The 18,198-nt window shown below is 46.1% G+C and overlaps 1 protein-coding gene across 1 annotated transcript in view; it reads left to right on the top strand.

The window, feature by feature from the left end:
* Positions 1-3,595: 3,595 nt before the first annotated feature.
* The window catches only part of RAF1 (Raf-1 proto-oncogene, serine/threonine kinase), a 65,580-nt gene continuing 50,977 nt past the window's right edge, over positions 3,596-18,198 (top strand). The window contains exon 1 of the mRNA XM_042026706.1: positions 3,596-3,840. The gene's annotated coding sequence lies outside the window, so the exon portion shown is untranslated. The remainder of the gene's footprint in view (positions 3,841-18,198) is intronic.

Consider the following 18,198-nt stretch of genomic DNA (forward strand, 5'->3'; position numbering starts at 1 on the left):
TCAGTATCACTGGGTTTAAGCCCTGCCTTCTGCCCAGTACAGATTCCCAGATTATTGGTTTTTACCAATAAAAGAGATAATAAATAATTTTTTTCCAAAAAAAGAAATAATAAATCAGCAGAGCAGAGAGCAGGGTGCCTGCAAGGACATGTCAGGGCAGGCAGGAAGCAATCTCTTTTTAGAGATGGGTTGTAAAGAAGCTGTTTATTGGGGGCAGCTACAGAGATTAGGGTTTGAATAAAACACCCTCGCCCTGGAGAGCACAGCAGGATTCCTGTTTACCCTGATGCACAGGACTCCCTGCCTGCTTTACAAATATTTACATGGCATGAGCTTATGGCTTCTTGTGTGTCCTGCACTCAGGGGTCCCTTATCCATATTTCTTGCCGAGGGAAATGCAAGAAGTGGATGAATTATGACCAGAAGTGGAGACTCAGTCCTCGGTGTTCCATCATCAGTGCCCCCTTTTGTCTCCATAACTGCCTTAGGCTGCCATGTGCACATCCTGGGACATCTGGCTGCACTCCCTGCCCAGCACAAACAGTTCTGCACCATCCATCACCAAAAAAGCGCTGCCATGCACATGCAGAGCTCTGTGCAAACACAGAGCCCACTCACAATCACTTTTAGCAAGGGAATGCATTAAACAGGTTGTAATATAGCCCCCCAGTCATAATTCAGGTCTCAACTTTAAAAGGGATTGTATTGTGGCCATCCATGCTTTCTCCTGGAATATTCTCATGGAATATTCTTCCCAAGCAGGGCAGAGCCCAGTGTGGTGCCCCATGTTTTCTGTTCTGCTGCTCCAATCTGCTTTGGAGCCAGTCCAGAGGAGGCCAGGTTAATCAGAGGGCTGGAGCAGCTCTGCTGTGAGGAAAGGCTGAGGGAGTTGGGATTGTTCAGCCTGGAGAAGAGAAGCCTTTGGGGTGACCTCACTGTGGTGTTCCAGTGCCTGCAGGAAGGATGGGGCAAGACTTTACCAGGGCCTGGAGGGACAGGACAAAGGGGAATGGGTTTAAATTGAAAGGGAGTGGGTTGAGATTGGATATTAGGGAGAAATCCTTCCCTGGGAGGGTGGGCAGGCCCTGGCACAGGGTGCCCAGAGAAGCTGGGGCTGCCCCTGGATCCCTGGCAGTGCCCAAGGCCAGGCTGAACAGGGCTGTGCTCACCACAGGGGGCTCCTTGGTGCTGGATAGTCCAGAGCTGCTCCCAGCTGCCCAGGAACCAGCCCACTCTCAGCACTCACTGGGCTTTCTGCCTTGAGCCCCTTCTCCAAGCCCTGTGGACCAATCTGAGAGATTTCTGCGACAGTCGTAATATTCCAGAGCTCTCTGCCAGCTGCTGTGTCAGCTCACACTCCCTGGCAGAATCTGTGTGCATCCAGAGTGTTAGAGACCACAAAAAATTTAATAGCAGATCAGAAATTCCCTTAACAAATCACCATTACTGTTCTACCACTTAAAAAAAAGAGCAAGGCAATGGGACGTGGGCAAATTGCCAGTTTTTGACTCATCATTGAGCCTGAATATGAAGCACTTTCAAGGAGGTGTCTCAGGCTGCCAGCCAGCAGCAGGGAGAGAAAGCGAAGACTTTGGGTCACTTAAGGAAAAATCTGGATGAGAAGAACAATTCTATGGAAAATTTGCATCAACATGAAAGAATAACAAGTTTTTCACTTCAGTTGTGCTTGATGTGATGCGACGCTGCAGCATCACAGTGGCAACAGCAGCTCCTGAACTCTGATAGTCAGCACTGAGGGTAAATAATGTCACTTTCCTTGTGGTTCCTTTTAGGAGTTTGCTAATTGGGACAAAGAAAATGAAGGGTTCATCAGGATTGAGGAGGACCAAGAGGAAATGTGATCCAAAGAGTACCTGAAAAGTGAGAGGAGGAGGACACAGGAGGTTACATGAGGTGTGTTTTTACAATCTCTTCCCAGTTTGTGCCACAGCAGAGCAGTGAAGGCAGAACCCTTCCTCCCTCTGTGTGAGGTGGCATCAGGGACAGCTGGCAGGACTGCTCCCAGTTAGGTGAGCAAATATGAAATACTCAATGCCATCCTTGCCAAGGAAACATGCTCAGGTTACATAATTTGCCCAAACCAGTTTTAAATATGCCAGGAATAAAAAACCCCAAAAAACATGACCTTCTTCATGCAGTGGAGAAAGCTGACAGGTCACAGTTGCTCTGTTAAGATCTCTGCTTTCAACTTGTTCTACTCTGCATTACAGAAGGACAGAGAAGCTGCCTCGTGAAGATGTCGTTTCCAGGCACTGTCAGTGTCACAGAGATGTCGTTTCCAGGCACTGTCAGTGTCACACACACTCTGTACGTGCAGTGCCCTGGCAGCCCGGCGCTCCTGCCTCTCCAGGCTGTTCCGCGGCGAGCCCAGTGCTTTCTGGTTGCCTTGATGTACCCTCTTTCCTGGCAACAAGCTCTGAGCCCTGCCAAGACACAGACAAGCAGCGAAGTGCAGTGCGAGGGCAGGAGCGGAGCATTCCCAGCCTTTTGGACTTCATTCCCTGGAGGCTGCGGCAGGAGCAGCGCTGCGGTGAGCGGCACACGGGATGGGCAGGCTGAACGCCCCACTCCAGCCCAGGCTCTGCTGCTGGCTCACCGTGTCACCTCTGCGACATAAAATGCCTCCACACACTCTTTCTTTCTTCCTTGGAGCCGTCACACTCTGTTGTAGACACGTTGCCGTGGTTGCAGATCCTAGAATAGTCGGGATGTTCAATTTCTCAATCAGATAAACTGGCAATCCTTCACTTTGTTCTCTGCTACAGAAAGCTAAAAAGTCAGTTCAGGCAAGGGAACTCAGCCGGATTTATTCCAGTTGTACAGTGGGGAAGGGAAAGGTAAGAACCTGACAGCTGCCCACCGAAGGCTGGGCGGGAGATGTGGCCCTGATTTATCTGGGAGCTGCAGCTCTGTGTGCGTCAAACGAGCCATCATAACTTGGAAAAAGTGGCCTGGGAGATGCCTGTCAGCAGTGACCTGCTGCCAAGCAGCCTTTTCTTATTTAGCCAGCCCAGCCAGCCTTGCTGACAGCAGCCCCTTCTGAAGGCAGCCCGCGTTGTGCGCGCCGGGCCCGTTCCCAGCTCACTGCAGTGAAATATCTCGGGCTTTTCTGTAAACTCGAGCTTTTGGAAGCCAGCTCACAAAGATCTGTTGCGGGACAGACCTTTCGGCATCTTCGATTTCTATTTGCTTACCCCTAACCCTTCCCAGCTCTTCTTTCCCTTCCGAGGAGCTCCCCGTGCCTCCTTTCCCAAGCCCTGGGATCCGGGCAGGGTTCGGGCTCCCTGCTTGTGCCCAGTGCCGGGGTTTGTGCTCTCGCAGCGTGCTGATCGTGGCTGCGATTCCTGGCTCGCAGGAACTCGGGATCCAGTTACATTTGCTGGCGTCAAGCAGGCTCTGCAGACCGCTGTGAAATACTGCAGCTAAAAATAAAAGAATCAAAAAGTACAAACCCCGGGAGAGCGGGATATTAAAATTCCAGGAAAGCTGTAGGAAAGGCTGGAAGAGCAGCCCCGGGGGAAAACACCAGCATTATGGGGCAGTTTAAATTAAACCCCTGGGGTTGCCTTTCTTAGCCCTGTCACCCGTGTGACCCTGCCGGGCTCAGCCTGTGGGGCCAGGTATTTGTGCCCGCACAAAGAATGCGTTGGAGCCTTTTGGGAAGCAGAACCATTCCCGGTGCCTCGGCTCTCCCCGAGAACTGCTAACCCCGGGTGCATCTGCTTCAGCAGTCCCAGCCGGGTCCCTGTGGATTTTCCGTGGATCCAGAGCTCCCCGGATGGTGCCCGTGGGCTGGCTGGGTGTGGGAACACGGTTCTGGTGAGTGCCAGGGGGGCCGGGTGGGGGCGATGGGGTTTTCACAGCTTTTGCAGCGCTTTCAATTGTCTGGAAGATTAATAATGGATCTGTGACTCCAGGCTAAAGGGTCAGGATTAAATACTTGCCGAACCTGCTTCCAAAGGTTAAATTAATTAGTCTGCAATCAGATGGAAAAGCCCCAGTGCTATTTCTAAGGGGAGGTTTATGAATTTTGTATGAACGATTTGGTGGAAATTTCCACATTTTCTAAGGAAAATTCGTAATCTAATAATCTTTGAAATTGTCGTTTTCTACTTAAATATTAAAGCAGCACAGGGATTCATGTTCACAAGGTACAAAGTTGTATTTTGAGGTGTGACTGCCCTTTCCTAGAGCAGCACCGTTCCATTTCAGGCTTTCAGGCTGCGTGCCTTTGACTTGTTTGCAAAAATCCTTTCTAGATTTAATCGAAGCCTCTTTGCAGGAGACTTTATTTCTGCCTCCCTTTCTGATGCTTTGAGACGAAACCCGCGAGGAGTGTGAAAGTGAGGTTGAAAAGTAGCTGCGTGTTTGCATAACAGTGAATTATATCCGCACAGTCCCGGCGCTCCGATAGCCCATCTGCACCGGGAGCTCCCTGCATGTAGGTCAGGAGTTTCCAAACCATGGCTGAGATTAATGTGCACTAAGGCCTGCGTTTTCCAAGTGTGCCACAGTTTAATCCTGGCCCTCATTAGCATTTGGTGAGCGCTGGGGAGTTCTGCTGCTCCACGGGAGCAGCCTGTGCTCAGCCTGGAGCAGCCTGTGCTGCTCAGGGATTGCAAAGTCCCGTCTGCAGCTCGGGCTCCTGCAGGGGATGGAGCAATGGGGCCCAGCACCTTGCCCTGTTAGGCAATTTTGAGATTTGCTTCGGTTCTTCATCTGCAGAGCAGCAGCTCACACTGTGCTTTCTGGAGGAAGCTGGAGGGGATCCAAACTGCAGAGGTGTTTTTGATGGAATCACAGAACATCCCGAGTCAGGAGGGACCCACAGGAACATCAGTCCGGCCCCTGTCCCTGCACAGACACCCCAAATCCGCCGTGTGCATCCCTGGGGGCGCCGGGCGTGGCTATCCCCAGCACTTGGGTGTACAGTGTATGATGTGTGTCACGCTCTCGGGCAGCTTCCAAACCTGCCTTGCTGTCTTTATGAGCTTCGTGCAGCTCCAGCTGTTATTGAGGAGCTTTCCTTTCGGCTGAAGCTCTGTTTCACAGCAATCAGCTCCGTTTTTGTTAAAAGAGTTGCCTGGTGCAACCCCGGTGTCTCCACATTCATTTTCCAGCAGCAGGTGCTGGGAACAGCTTCAAGGTGTGCCCAGGGTGCAGCCAGAGCTACCAACATCCTCTGGGAATTGGGTAGAAAACCCCCATTATTAACCGAAAATCTCCAATGTTTACTGACCTCCTATTAGCCCTGTACTGATTTATTTTAGGCTCACCTCTCCTCTCCAGCAGAATTAGAATTGCCCCTCCAAAGACCTGGGCCAGACTCACCTTTACTGCTTCCTGAAGTCATTAATTAAGGTAGCAGCTAATTTTGTGTAGGATCCTTTGGGTTTTTTTGCTGTATTTTACAGAATGATTGCTGGAGCAAGTTGGATGTGTTGCATCTTGAGTGTTACTGGGGCTGGACAGCAGCCAGAACAACCAAGGAGCAAAACTTCCAGGCAGTTTTCTATATCTGCAGTAAAAGTCAAGTCTGCAGCAAAGTTATCTGAGGAATTCAGGCTATGAACAACAAATGGAAAGGGAATGACACAGATATAAGGAAAGAAAAAAAAAGAACCCACCAAAGTGAGGCATTTGATGATTTTGGACAGTTTCCTGCAGTTATATCACTGCATTGCTATTATTCCTCAGCAGAATCGGAGCCAACAGATTGCACTTGAGCAGCAGCCCCAGTCCCGTTCCCATTCTCTGGCAGCCTGGGGAAATCCAAGTGGGCTGAGAGAGGTGGATCAGAGGTGATTCCCCACCCTTGCCCATTCACACCATGGTCAAGGACCAGAATGTTGTGGATACTTCCCAGGATTTTAATTGCGTTGTGCCTCATCTTTGGTACAGTTTGTTGAGTATTCCATGGCTTTTTTAAAGAATGAGGGGACTGAGCTTACTGTGTTCTGAATGTCAGAGCACATTTCAAGGGGATAAAAACCCCCATTGCTCCATGAGCAGCAAGACTAAAGCAGTTTCACCACAGATTTGTGTGGTCTTGTCCCTAAAGCACCTCGGCTCCCCAGTATGATAAATAAAGATATCTGAACTGTGGTCCTCATTTCAGGGGGCAAACCCCTCTCATCGTGGGGCTAATTCAGCCTCAGGTGCATGGGCACTGGCCAGCCTGCTGCATAAACAGGATATTTGGTGCCTGAGTTCTGTCTTTCCTTCAGCTGAGGAATGAACATGGTTCCGTTTTCTGTCTTCAGTTGCTGACTTCCAAGAAACTTTAGAAAATTAATTATTTTTGAGGCCTTGACTCATGTGTCAAATATGTATGAAATTTGGAGCAAGAGATAGACTGAACCATTACATAAGCTTCCTCTCCTTAGGAAAGCAACCTAATCAAGCTTGTTCCATAAAAACTCCCCACCCAAATGAGTGGAAATGGAGGTTTTTTACAGACACAGACCTGTGCCAAACAATAGCCATCAGAACCCCTTTGCCCAGTGTCCTTTTTCTTGGCAGAGACACCTGCTTGTGTTGGACAATGGAGCACACTTTGTCCTCAGTTTTGAAAGAGGAGTTTACAAGTTAAGTATAATGTCAAGTTATATTCCCAATCCAAATCCTTGATAAACTACCATTAATCAGGCTGGGGGAGAAGGAATAACAAAATGGGAATGTATTAAGTTTTTTCCCCAAATGTTTTGTTGCTGTGTTTTCCCCTCTAAGCTCCAAAGCCACCCTGTGTTTCCCTCCACTGACAGGTAGCCCATGCAGCCTCAAAATCTGAAGCAAAAAGGTTGGGATGAGTGTTTTGGGCACTGCATGTTGGATTAATGTCGTTGGCTCCCTGCCCTGCATCCCCTGGTGAAGTCAGCACTCCCTCAGCTCCTGCTGAGTGTGGGCCCTGTTGTAGTTGATGTGGTCGCTGCCTCCTTCATTTCTGACATTTCACACAAAATGTGACATTTTTCCCATTTTTTTTGCATGTTCCTCTGGTTTGGATTGTGCCACATGCTGGGGTGCTCTGTGCTCCTTCCTCTGTCTGGGAGAACATGAGAGTAGTGGTGTGCTTTTTCCCCTTAGCACATCCCTCCTGGGAAAGCCCAGCGGGGTGGTGGTGCCAGAGAAAGCCCCAGAGAGGAGCAGAGCTGCCAGCAAAGCCCAAGGATGGAGCAGCATTCACTCCAAAAGGAGCTGTGGCACTGCACTGATCCTTGCACAAACCCCTTGCTCACACAGTTCTCCCCCAAAAGATGGGTTGGGCTTATTCATTTTGAATCATAGTGCCCTGAAAATTTAATGAAATGCTTCTTCATTTTGATACTCAGGATGATATTAACTTTTAAAATCAGTTGAATAGCAGCAGATTCAGTTTGACACTCAGGTTTAAGACTTGCTCATTTTGATCCCACGAGGTGTCCAGAAGTCCCTGCTTGAAGAACCTCATGTCTGAGGGTCCTTTGCTTGTCCCCTCCTTTGGATATTCTCAACCAGGAGTCACTCTTTCTCCTTGCCTCAAGTATTTTGTTACCCTGGAGTGTATCAGGTAGCAGGAAGCGTATCAGGTGGTCAGGAGAGAAACCTTTTAACTTTGGAGGCTGCAGAGAAAGATTCCAGAATTCTGTCACAAGGTTTTATTCTATTCTATCTTGTCCCCCGTTCACTTGCAGTGCAAGAAGGAAGTATACCAGTTCCATAAAGAATGTGGACTTTTATACAGAATACATCCCCCTGGTGCCCAAACGCTCTGGTATGTGAAATGACTGTTTGCTTAAGAAAAGGAAAACAAAAAATGCAAAGTTTTGGCAAGCCCTGGCTTTGCATGCCCCAAACCCCAGGTAGGCACTTGCACAAATATTGTTTGCATACAAATAAAACCGTGAACACAGAGGTAGAGAAAATAAATCTAAAAGCTGAAGCACTCTGTAGGAGCCAAGCCCCTGCTCTCCAACTCTTTCAGGGTGTAATTATTGAAATAATTACTGCAGGAACTGTATTAAAGGAAAAAAGAGAATAAACATTTTTGCTGAATGCTGGCAGGTTCACACTCTGGGGCTTCACTGGCATTTTTAACTCAGTGACTGAATTTGAAGCAGAGTATTTTTGGCTGCACTTGCAGGTTGTTTTTGCTTTTGTAAGATGTCTCCACACCCCCTCCAACCTCTCCACCCACTGTCTCCAGTGCTGCTGGAAGCACCACACACACAGAGACACCCCACAGACTGGATTATCTTTTCTTACTTTCACTTCTTAGCACGGAATAATTTCACTGGTTTCACTTGAATTTATAATCTGCCTGCCCACCAATTCACCAATACCTAAACCATCTGGCTGAAACTTGACTTTCCTCCCATAACTTCCATAGAGAAAATGATTTCAGACTTTTTGTTAGGAAATCTGTGGTGGATTTGAAATGAACTTTGTAGTTATGAGTACTAAAAAACACAGAACAGTTTTGGGTACAGAGGCTTGAATGCTGAGGCAGGGAAAGCAGTGCTGCTGTCTGGAGTAAAGGCTATCCCAGACTTTGTTATAAATCCTGGCCTTCCTGTGCATTCCAAAAGCCAAACTCCAGGTGCTTGGGATTGAATATTTTCCTGGTGTCTTGTCTACTTCCCCACATGTGCAACAAGACCGAGGCCACAATGAAAGCAGGGGCTTGATGCCAGCAGGAAGAAGAATGTTTCTCAGAGTGAGTAAAAGGAGAGGAGTTGGTGTTTTCATATTTCAGCCCTTTTTCTGGTTGCCACAGACCCACTGTCACTCCATGCTCCTCTGCATTTAATCCTGCAGCCTCCTCCCCACTTTCACACGGCTTTGGCCTTGACCAGCTGCTCATTAACAGCAGAATCTTTTCAAGCTGAGACAGTGGAGGATTCCTTGTAATGCCTTTGCCTGAGTGCAAAGTGCCCAATGCAAGAACAACCCTGATTTTGCAAAAGGGGGAAGACAAAGTGTGTCAGGCTGAATTGCTCAGCACCTGGAGCCAGTGGGGAGCAGCAGCAATTGCGATTGCTCACTGGGGCTCTTCTCACCTTATTAAATCAAGTCAATACTCACTCAATGATCAGAATCTCTCCCAGTTTTGGTCTTGTGCTGGAGCTCAGAGGAGGAGGCTTCACAAAGGCTTTGCTGTTCTCCTCCTAAGAGCTAACAAACGGCGTAAAGATGGAAGCAGGAGCGATGCCTCCTGCCCAGGGATGTTACTGAAACCTGGGTACATGGAAATTCATTCTTCCTTGGTGATGGCAACTCCCAAGCTGAAGTCACCTGTAGCAGATGAGGAATTCCTTGGGTGTACCAGATACCTCACTTACCTTTGGGGAGATAGCAGGAGAAATTACAGGTTAGTGAGCCAGTTCAAAAGGGAAAAAACCCAGGGCAATTAGAGAGCCCTTTATAGGCAGGAGATGAATACCTGCCAAGCTGCATTCTGGGGTGCTGGGATCAGCTCCCAGTGCCAGCAGATGACATCCAGAAGTGCAAGGCTTTGATTTTGAAATGATACACATAAATATATATACACACACATATATTTTATCTGAGGGAAGATTGTAATCGCTGTTTAATCAAAGGTAGAGTTTCCAAGGTGCAGAAGGAACTCTGCTCTTCAGATTATAAATTAAAGTTGCATATACATTTATAAATCTTGTTTTGTTGTTTCAAAACGTGGATATGGTTTTACTTTTACTCACAGTATGTGATATATTGGTGAGTACAAAAATATAAGGTTCCTGTCCTGAGAAAGCCATTTAATGTATGATAAATTGGGGCTATTTTATTTATTTAAAATTTTTTTTTTTTTTGATTTATAAATTTTAGCTGTGAAAAGCATTTAAACGCCACAGTTAATTTTACACATGGGCTGGAGACAGCTCTGGTTCTTTGTGTGGAAACACAAGGTGTGCAAGAGACCCTTGGGACAGTTTTGTGTCCCTTTTGAAGGTATTCAGCTCACAGAGTAAATAAACAGTGCTTGGAACTAGGCAGGCAGATATTGAAGCCTATGTTGAGCAGCCAGAACTGGGGAATTTACCCAGTCCCTGCAGTTAATTTACACACCAGGGGATGTGCAGTCTCGCTGGCTATGTCAGCTCTTCCTCTGCCCAAATTAACTCCTTCCATCAAAGTTTTCACCCCATACTGTGAGGGGTGGGTGATGCTGTGGGAGGGTATGGGCACGTGGAAGAGGGGATTCTTGCAGTAATTTTTATTCTTGAGAAAATATCACTAGATTGCATTACAGAAGCTGATGTTCCTATGTACTGAGATTAAAAAACCCCAACAGGTTTGATAGTCATTCCTTTCTCCTAATTCAGTTGAAGGAACCTGTGTCTGAAAGGCTTCTAAAAAAGCTCAAATTCATTATATGCTACTTTTTTATTCATTTATTATTCTTGGAGTTACCCAAGATTCAGTTCTCTCAGAGGAGCTCAAATCAGTCTAGAACCAGCTCAGTGCAGTTTTGCATATGTGAGTGAATTAAGGAAAATCGTTTATTCCATCCACACAAGCCTTTCTCTGAGGACACTCTGAGGTCCCATCAGGGCACTTAAAGGTGTCCTGCTGCTGGGTTGCTTCCACAAGGCTGCTCCTTTCTCCTGGACACCAGGAGCTGCACCGAGGGATGTAGGAGTGCAGCCGAACCAGCGGCCACCTGAGCACCTGCTGGGGAAAGTGGCTGCAATGCAAAGGAAGTGTTTGCCCTGGCTGATAATAAAGCCAGGCTGATAACAGCTACCTCTGCAGATAGGCAGCTCTCAATTTCAAAATCGAGTTTAGAGTATCCTGCCTTGCCGACTCCTGCTGTGCCCACTTGCCAGGATGAAGCTGTAAGAACCAGCTCGGTGTGGAGCAGTGAAAAACAACCCCAAACCTGGCTGAATTGCCCCCAAGCCTCCCACCTCAGCCTCCCTGCCAGCTTCCTGGGGTTAATCACTCTCCCATCTTGCCAGCCAGTGCCTCCCACTGTTTGCCAGCACCTTTGTGAATCTGGTTTCTCTCACAGGCTTTGCATTTGGATTCCTTCACATGATGCCAAAATCCCACAGTCCTTTCCTCAAAGCCTCAAAATCCCAGAAGAATGCTTTGTTACCTTTTCCTGGTTCCTTCTTTGGCCCCATTCTCCCTACAGACACAGAGCTGAAAGAATGCAGTGACAGCCTCAGCTCTTCCAGGAGAATCCCACCAATTGATATTGATTCAGGAGCTGATGAAACTGTGGATGAGCAGATGCCACATCAATTCAGAATTGATTTGCTAACAAGGGCTTGGGGGAAATTTATTGTTTCACCAAAGAATTTCTCGAATTCTTGAGTGCAGGCTAATGAGGAACTACTGGTACACAAAGTTTTACACACTTAGGCCTTAATCAGAAGCTTGTGCAATGTTGTTTATAGAATTGTCCAGATTCAAATACGGCTGTCACGCCAATTTTGTAAAGACTAAATAGATGCCATGGCACAGAATAAACACTGATGCTTGATCAGGATGCCTGGAAATGGAAGTGATTACTGACTGAAGTGTTTATGTGTGGACAAAGGTAGCAACAAAAAGCCCACCATGGCGTCAGCAGGACCATCATTCTTTGATACAGCTGAAATGAATCCCTGGTGTGAAATGAATCCTTCCCACTAATACTTCTTATCCAGTGCTTGCCTCTCTTCCTATTTTCCACACCCACCACACCTTTATATTATTAACTATCAATTTATATGAAAAAAGGCCCTTAATGCTATTGCTCTGTGCCCCTTTGCTTGTGATAAACTGCTCTAAGTCCCACCTTTCTGCATCCTGCACCTCCAAATGTGAGTATTTGCAGCAGAGACATTCTGTCTTCAAGAGGCAGTTTTTTATTCTCCTGGTTTCAATTACACTCTAAATACTGAGATTATAAAAAGGTATGATCTCACTGCTGAAGTGTCTCCAACCACCAGTGGACTAAAACTGTTTTTCTTATTCAACAAACAAAATGCAGCATTTCACAGCTCTTTTGAACACGGTTGTGGAACTCTTAATTCAATATTGGTAGCTTGTACACCCATATTGTGCTGGATTTTAAAAAGGCCAGAGGGGAAATGAAAATATGCTGGCCGTGTTAACAGAGGTGTGGTGGTCCCTGCTCTCTGCTCTAGAAACAAGACACAGGATGTTCAAGTCAGGAGGGAAAACTATTGAGAAGCTGGGAATTTAGGGTGCTTGTCCTGTCCACAGGCACTTTTGTGCACGTGGTGACAAGACAGCATCCAAGAAAAATGTATTTCCCAAATCGTAGGGCCAGTACCTGTGGCCAGAGACTGAACTATGCAGTCAATTCCATTAGCAGGAATTCCTGAACTGTTCCTACATCACCAGCATCAAACCTCTTCAGATGCTGCCCTGGGGTTACACATGGAGGGTGCAGCAACACTGTGTGGAGGCACCTCTGCTTTAGTCTTGTTACATCTAGAGGTCAGTAAAACTCACTGGGGTCATGCCAAGCAGAAAAACGTGGAGTATTAGGGAATATGTGTATGTTATATACATTAAAGCTGCTTCCTAGGTTGCCATTCACAATCACTGTTGCTTTAACTCCATCTCCCTGTACGAAACCTGACAGGGCCCTTCTGTGATCACATCTTCTCTTGCAATGGAGCATAAATTGTCAGCACTCAACTGCAAAAAGACTCTTTGTGTGTCTGGTTTGGAGTAAGCACAAAGATAATACAAAACATTCAGATTCTCTTGTGTTCCCATAATTTCGCTGCTCAGAGTCCCGTAAATTATCACTTGATGGGCCTTTAAGATTCTGCTTCAGTGGAATTTATTGGGCAATATCAAAAGCAAGCAAACAAGTTAAGAATGAAACCCAGCTTCCAATCTAAGGGTAGTGTTCAGTGCTGAATTGTCCACAGAAATTGTAATTGCTTTCTAGCAGGAAGCAAAAGATGTTAAATCTCTTTCAGAAGTAGAAATTAGTCCTGCACAGACCAAACTCTATTCATATGCAAAGACCACTCATCAATAAATTGCAGCTGCCTGAAAATAACTGCAAACCAGTAGAGAATGCTTATGTGGATTTGTCAAGTTAATTGCTTATGTAAAATTGCATCTGTGGGATGACACTGAGGAAACTCATGATTTTCAAATATCTCCTTGGCCTGTAGAGTGATTACTCAAAACGTATTTCTTCAGAAAAAGAACTCATCAAGGATCTTTTGACAAAATGCTTTTTCATTGGGAAATGAGATTCACACCCAAAAGTTTTGCATGGAAACCAATTTATTTTGGTGCAGCTTATGTCAGGGAAGGTCTCAGAGTTCTAACACAAAGTTTCTGGTTTACATGAGGCATCCCTTCATTCCAAATTGTCACAAAGTCTAGGCCAATCACTTGGAACAAAGAAGTTCCAGGATTTTGCTCCTATTTTTGTGTATTTATACAAAGTAAACCAGTTCCATCAGGAGAGACTGAAAGACAAAAAGAAAAAGAGGAAAACCAGCCACCAGAGCTGGGTTTGGGTTATCCCACCTGGGTCTGGCAGAACCTGAGGACTTGGCACATACAAAAGAGACTTTACCCCTAATTTTTGTGGTGTTTTGTTGACAAGTTTCAAAAATGGTCTTGGCTGTATCCTCTAAAACTGCTCAGCCTCTCCCAGCACTGTCCCCTTTCATACTGGGTAGAGTCTAAAAGGCCATTTTCCTCCCTCTCTAGTTATCTTCCCCTCATGGTCTCTTGGAGACATCACTGAAAAGGAGAGATTAAACCTTTTTCTGTTGTTTTGGTGGCTAGCACTCTGCTGTGTGTAGGCCCTCGGTGACGAACAGCTGGAGAATACCTTCAGCTATAAATTTGGTGCTGGGATTACAGAACTAACCTCAAAAAGCACAGGCTGGACCCCAAAATGACCTGCGGAAGAAAACTTCTACCACAGAAAAGAAAAACACACGGAGTTGGGTGTGTATCTATTTATTTGATTATCTGGAGCCTCCTAAATTCATGGAATGCCGTTTGCCTTGGGGAGCAGGCACTTCTAAAGCTGCCTGGCAAAAAAAGGCTGCCAGTGCCACCTCAGCTGCAGCTCCACTACCTTCCCTCAGCCAGTGACCCACTGGAGACATCCCTGAGCAATCCTTGTGGGATCCAGCTCTTGTTTGCTGTCCTTATTTATGAATTACATTCCTGTTCCTTGGGGAGAAGGGATAAGGACTGGCCTGGACTCTGGGATACTTTCTGCTTCTTTTTTCCTGTGAGGGCTGGATTCCTGATTCTGCTTCCCATTTAACCTCAGCTGAAAAAAAACCACATTGGGTCTTGAAGGAGAGAAAGAAGGGTCCATCTGCCTTGTGAAGTAATGACCTGGATGCTGCATCCCAGGAGATGGAGGAGCAGATGGTGAAAGGACTGGGAGTGATGAGAGAGCTGGAGCTGCTGGATTTCCAAAAGAATGGCTGGATCACAGGACAGAATCATTCTCTGCCTGGTAAAATCATGAGAAATAACCACACTGCTCTGCCAGAGTTCAAAAGGATTGGTCAGGGACCATCGTCTGTTCTTCAAGCCAGGCCATGATGGTATCACGGATGGGCCACACTCCTGAGGATCCAGGGAAGAATTTCCCTGTGCAGGATCAAACAGCAAGTTATTGATGACTGCCTTCAGGAGATGAGAGCTTAATGCAAACACAAACTTGTATGTGGCCAGAGAATTCAAGATAAATTCCATGTAACTTCTTATTTTCAACTTTCCAGTGGAAGTCTTCATCTTCAAAAATAGCTTTGGAAGGAAAACTACTTGGTATTCTTCAGATCTCCCAGAATGTTAGATGTCAGTGGTGTTTAATTGTGTTTCCCATTAAAGATCAGATGAGCCCAAGCTAAAGAAAACTTCGGACAGCTTGGAACTGAAGTGGCCATCACCCTTATTCTCTAGGAACTTGCTGCTTTGGGATGGCACTTTCAGACATTTACCATTTGGAATCAAATAGTCTTCATAAAAAAATGTCAGGGGGCAGCTGTAACTCCTGCAACATCACCTGAATTTTGTTCCTTCTTTTAAAGGCCGTGGGGAAAACAGGGCTGCTAGGCAGGGAAGGGCAAAGTTCATATCATTTTAATGCCACTCAGTCTGCTGAGCAGTGAGTAACTCTTAATTTGGGTTCTGTTTATGTTTTGGACAGCAAGAGCAGACTGTTTATGCTGCAAGCATGTTGGTGAGACTCTTCCTAGGCAGACATGTGAGATTTTACAGATATTTGGAACAAATGGTAAGTGGTAAGAATGGAAAAAGAAAATCAAACCAGAAGCAGTTTTTCCTGAGAGGTCAGACATGCAAGTAGATGCTCTTGGAGAGCCTGCCCTTCTGTGAGGAGTTTCTCTACAGGTTGCTGAGAGATTTTTCCCTCTTCATTCCCCACACCCAATGGAAAAGAAGGGAGGCAGATGCCTCAGACGAAGGAGCATGGTTTTGCAGCTGGGATGTTCTCCTACAGGGTGGAGTTTCTTGTGCAGGGACACCTCCACCTGCCTGGCCCAGGGACATCAGTGAGGTTCACTCCTGCTTAACTCCCATGGCTCACTTTGCCTCTCATCCCCCAGAAGTGGGATAACACTTCTCCAGCTGACTCATGGCTGAAGAGAGAATTTTATGTAGGAAATAGCCGTGTGCAGTAAATATCTCTGTTTTCTGTTCTATGCTCTACAATCCTTCTCCCTGATCCAGGTGGGCTTTTTGTTGTTTTCCAGTGTTTTCCTCTTCATGAACACAGTTTCCAGTGTTAGTAAACATTGGAGATCTTTTCCTTGGCAATATTACAGTTATGTCCAGTGCTGGCAGGATTTGGAATGATGAATTTGTCCCTCATATAACCACTGTCAATGCCTCATAAACAGTTGTGGAAGTGTTGAAAGGCCAAGGGAACCTATTTCCACTGCAAGGATAGGAAATTGAGGCCTGGGGAGGCTGTGGACCCTTCCTGAACAAAGCATCTTCCAAATATGTTCCAGAATGTCAGAACTGCATGCTCATTGCAGTAACACCCAGGAGTCTTGTGATGTTTAGCTTATCTTTTCTTCCTCTTTTCTCACTGAGGGATGGAAGTGTAAAAAGCAAAGAGAAGGAGTGAAGATTGGAGATTTAACTCTCTCTAATGTCTCACAAAACACCTCTGGGATGGCCTTTGCAGCATGATTGATGTCCCAGAGGCTCTGAACCTCTGGGTGCTGCTTTGGGCACAGCTGGGGCGCGTTCTGGTGCCCACGAGTGCGTGAGGAGCCCAGAAGGGCAGCAGGTCCGTGTGCTCAGGTGTAGAAGCTGCACTGAGTGGCTCTTCCAGAGCCCCTCACACAAAGCCCAAATCCAGGGACACGTGGAAAACTCACAGCAGAACTGGCAGTTCCACCTCAGCCTTTCTCGTTCGGTGTCACCAAGTCCTGTGACTTCCTTGGGTCATGTGAGGATGGGAATTGGTCTTGTGAGGATTTGAGAAGTTCCAGCTCCTCTGTGGATTTCAGCCCAGGACAGGACAGGACCCCTGTGAAATGCTGGTTTCCTCCTGGCTGTACACTGCAAGCAGCAGCAGCAGCAAGGCTGGGACAGAACAGAATAACCCAGAGTGAAAGGCAGGGCACTGAAAGAGCTCTTGAATTGAGAGTGGTGGTAATAATCTGGGATACCCCCTTATCTTCTGGGAACAGAGGGAGAACAAAAACAGGACTAAACAGGATTATCTATTTTTACTTTAGTGTGGTCTCACAGTTTTGATGCTTTGGAAGCTCCAGGTGTACAGTACAATAGATATTCCCTGTTACTGCCTTGTTGTTCACACTTTTCCCCAACTGATTCCCACTATCACTAACAAAGTCATTTTGCCATTCTTGGAAATCTCTTTATTGCATTTAACTTAATCTCAGAGCCAGTAAAACATTTAAGATCTGCTAATTTCAGTTACTCCCTTGAGTGACTTGACTAAGTACTTTCTGGTAGAGCCACAGTTTGAGCCCTTCACTGCTTCAAATCCAAAGCCTTTGTGGTTGTTGCTCATTATCATCTGAAATTTGCCATGATATTGTCGTACATATTTTTATTGTGCATTCTATCTTAAAACCACAATATTTCCTTGTTAACACATAGCTCTGTGAAGAGAATTAATCACACTTGAATATTCAGGTATTCCAGAAAAGAAAGCTGGAGTTAATGGAGCTGGATAATGAGAGTAACTTTAACCAGCAGGAGCTGTGACAGGCTCCACAGCCAAATGGGGCTGTTGCTGAACTCCTCACTGGTGTCCTGATGTGGGAGAAATGCAGAATCAATTTATGGGCTAATTAAAATTCAAGACCAGTTCTAAAAGATGGACCTGGCAAGTTATGTGCAGCTCATGGCAGAGCCACTTTTTAAGTTTGTTTTGTCATGAAGGACATTCTAAAACTTTTTTTTGTTTCTCTTTCTGGCTGCATTCCATGCTGGAAGGAGCAAGAGTTCTTCCATGTGGTTAGCAATACCCACTTGGCCAATGATCTCATGCACCAGGGCTATGGAATGATGCTCTTTGCTGCCATCAGTGATGAACACACTGCATCAACCATTAATTATCTTTAACCTGTCACAGCTCAGCACTCTGGTCTTTTCCAGTATATTCCAATGGAAGTCTCAAGAGTTATTGTATCTTTTTTCCTTTCTTCCTTAGAAATGTTTTAGGATTATGTTTTTAATAAGGGCTCTTTGAAATACTTCAGATTTTGGAGAACCTTATCCTGGAGCATGTTACTGTGGGAGTGCAGGCTGCCCAAACTGAAATGCCAGCACTGCATCTCTGATTTCTTGGGTGTCTTTATTTCCAAGGACATGTGATAGAAAAGCAAAAGCCCTTTGTATTTGAGAAGCCATGAACTGCCTTCCTGAGGGCAGAACCTCCAGGTGGGGTTGCTGGACACTCCATATCTATTCCCTCCTCGAACAGAGGGAATTAAGAGGCTTTGTGATGATGTGTTTAACCAGAAATAAAGGTGTTACCCATCGCTTCCGTGCAGTGATTTCTCTGCTCTGCCATGGGACACTGCTGGAGCACCAGAAGAGCTGAACTGCCCCTGACCTGGGCCACTGCCCTTTGTGGTGCTTTGTGCTTTTCCCAGAGTTTCGCTGAATATAAATTTTTCAGTTTAAAAAAAGCAAGGATTTCTTCCATGTTCACAT

Source organism: Corvus kubaryi, unplaced genomic scaffold (genome assembly GCF_017639235.1).
Source record: "Corvus kubaryi isolate FWS band 111438036 unplaced genomic scaffold, C.kubaryi_AGA036_p1.0 37285, whole genome shotgun sequence".
Taxonomy (NCBI): domain Eukaryota; kingdom Metazoa; phylum Chordata; class Aves; order Passeriformes; family Corvidae; genus Corvus; species Corvus kubaryi.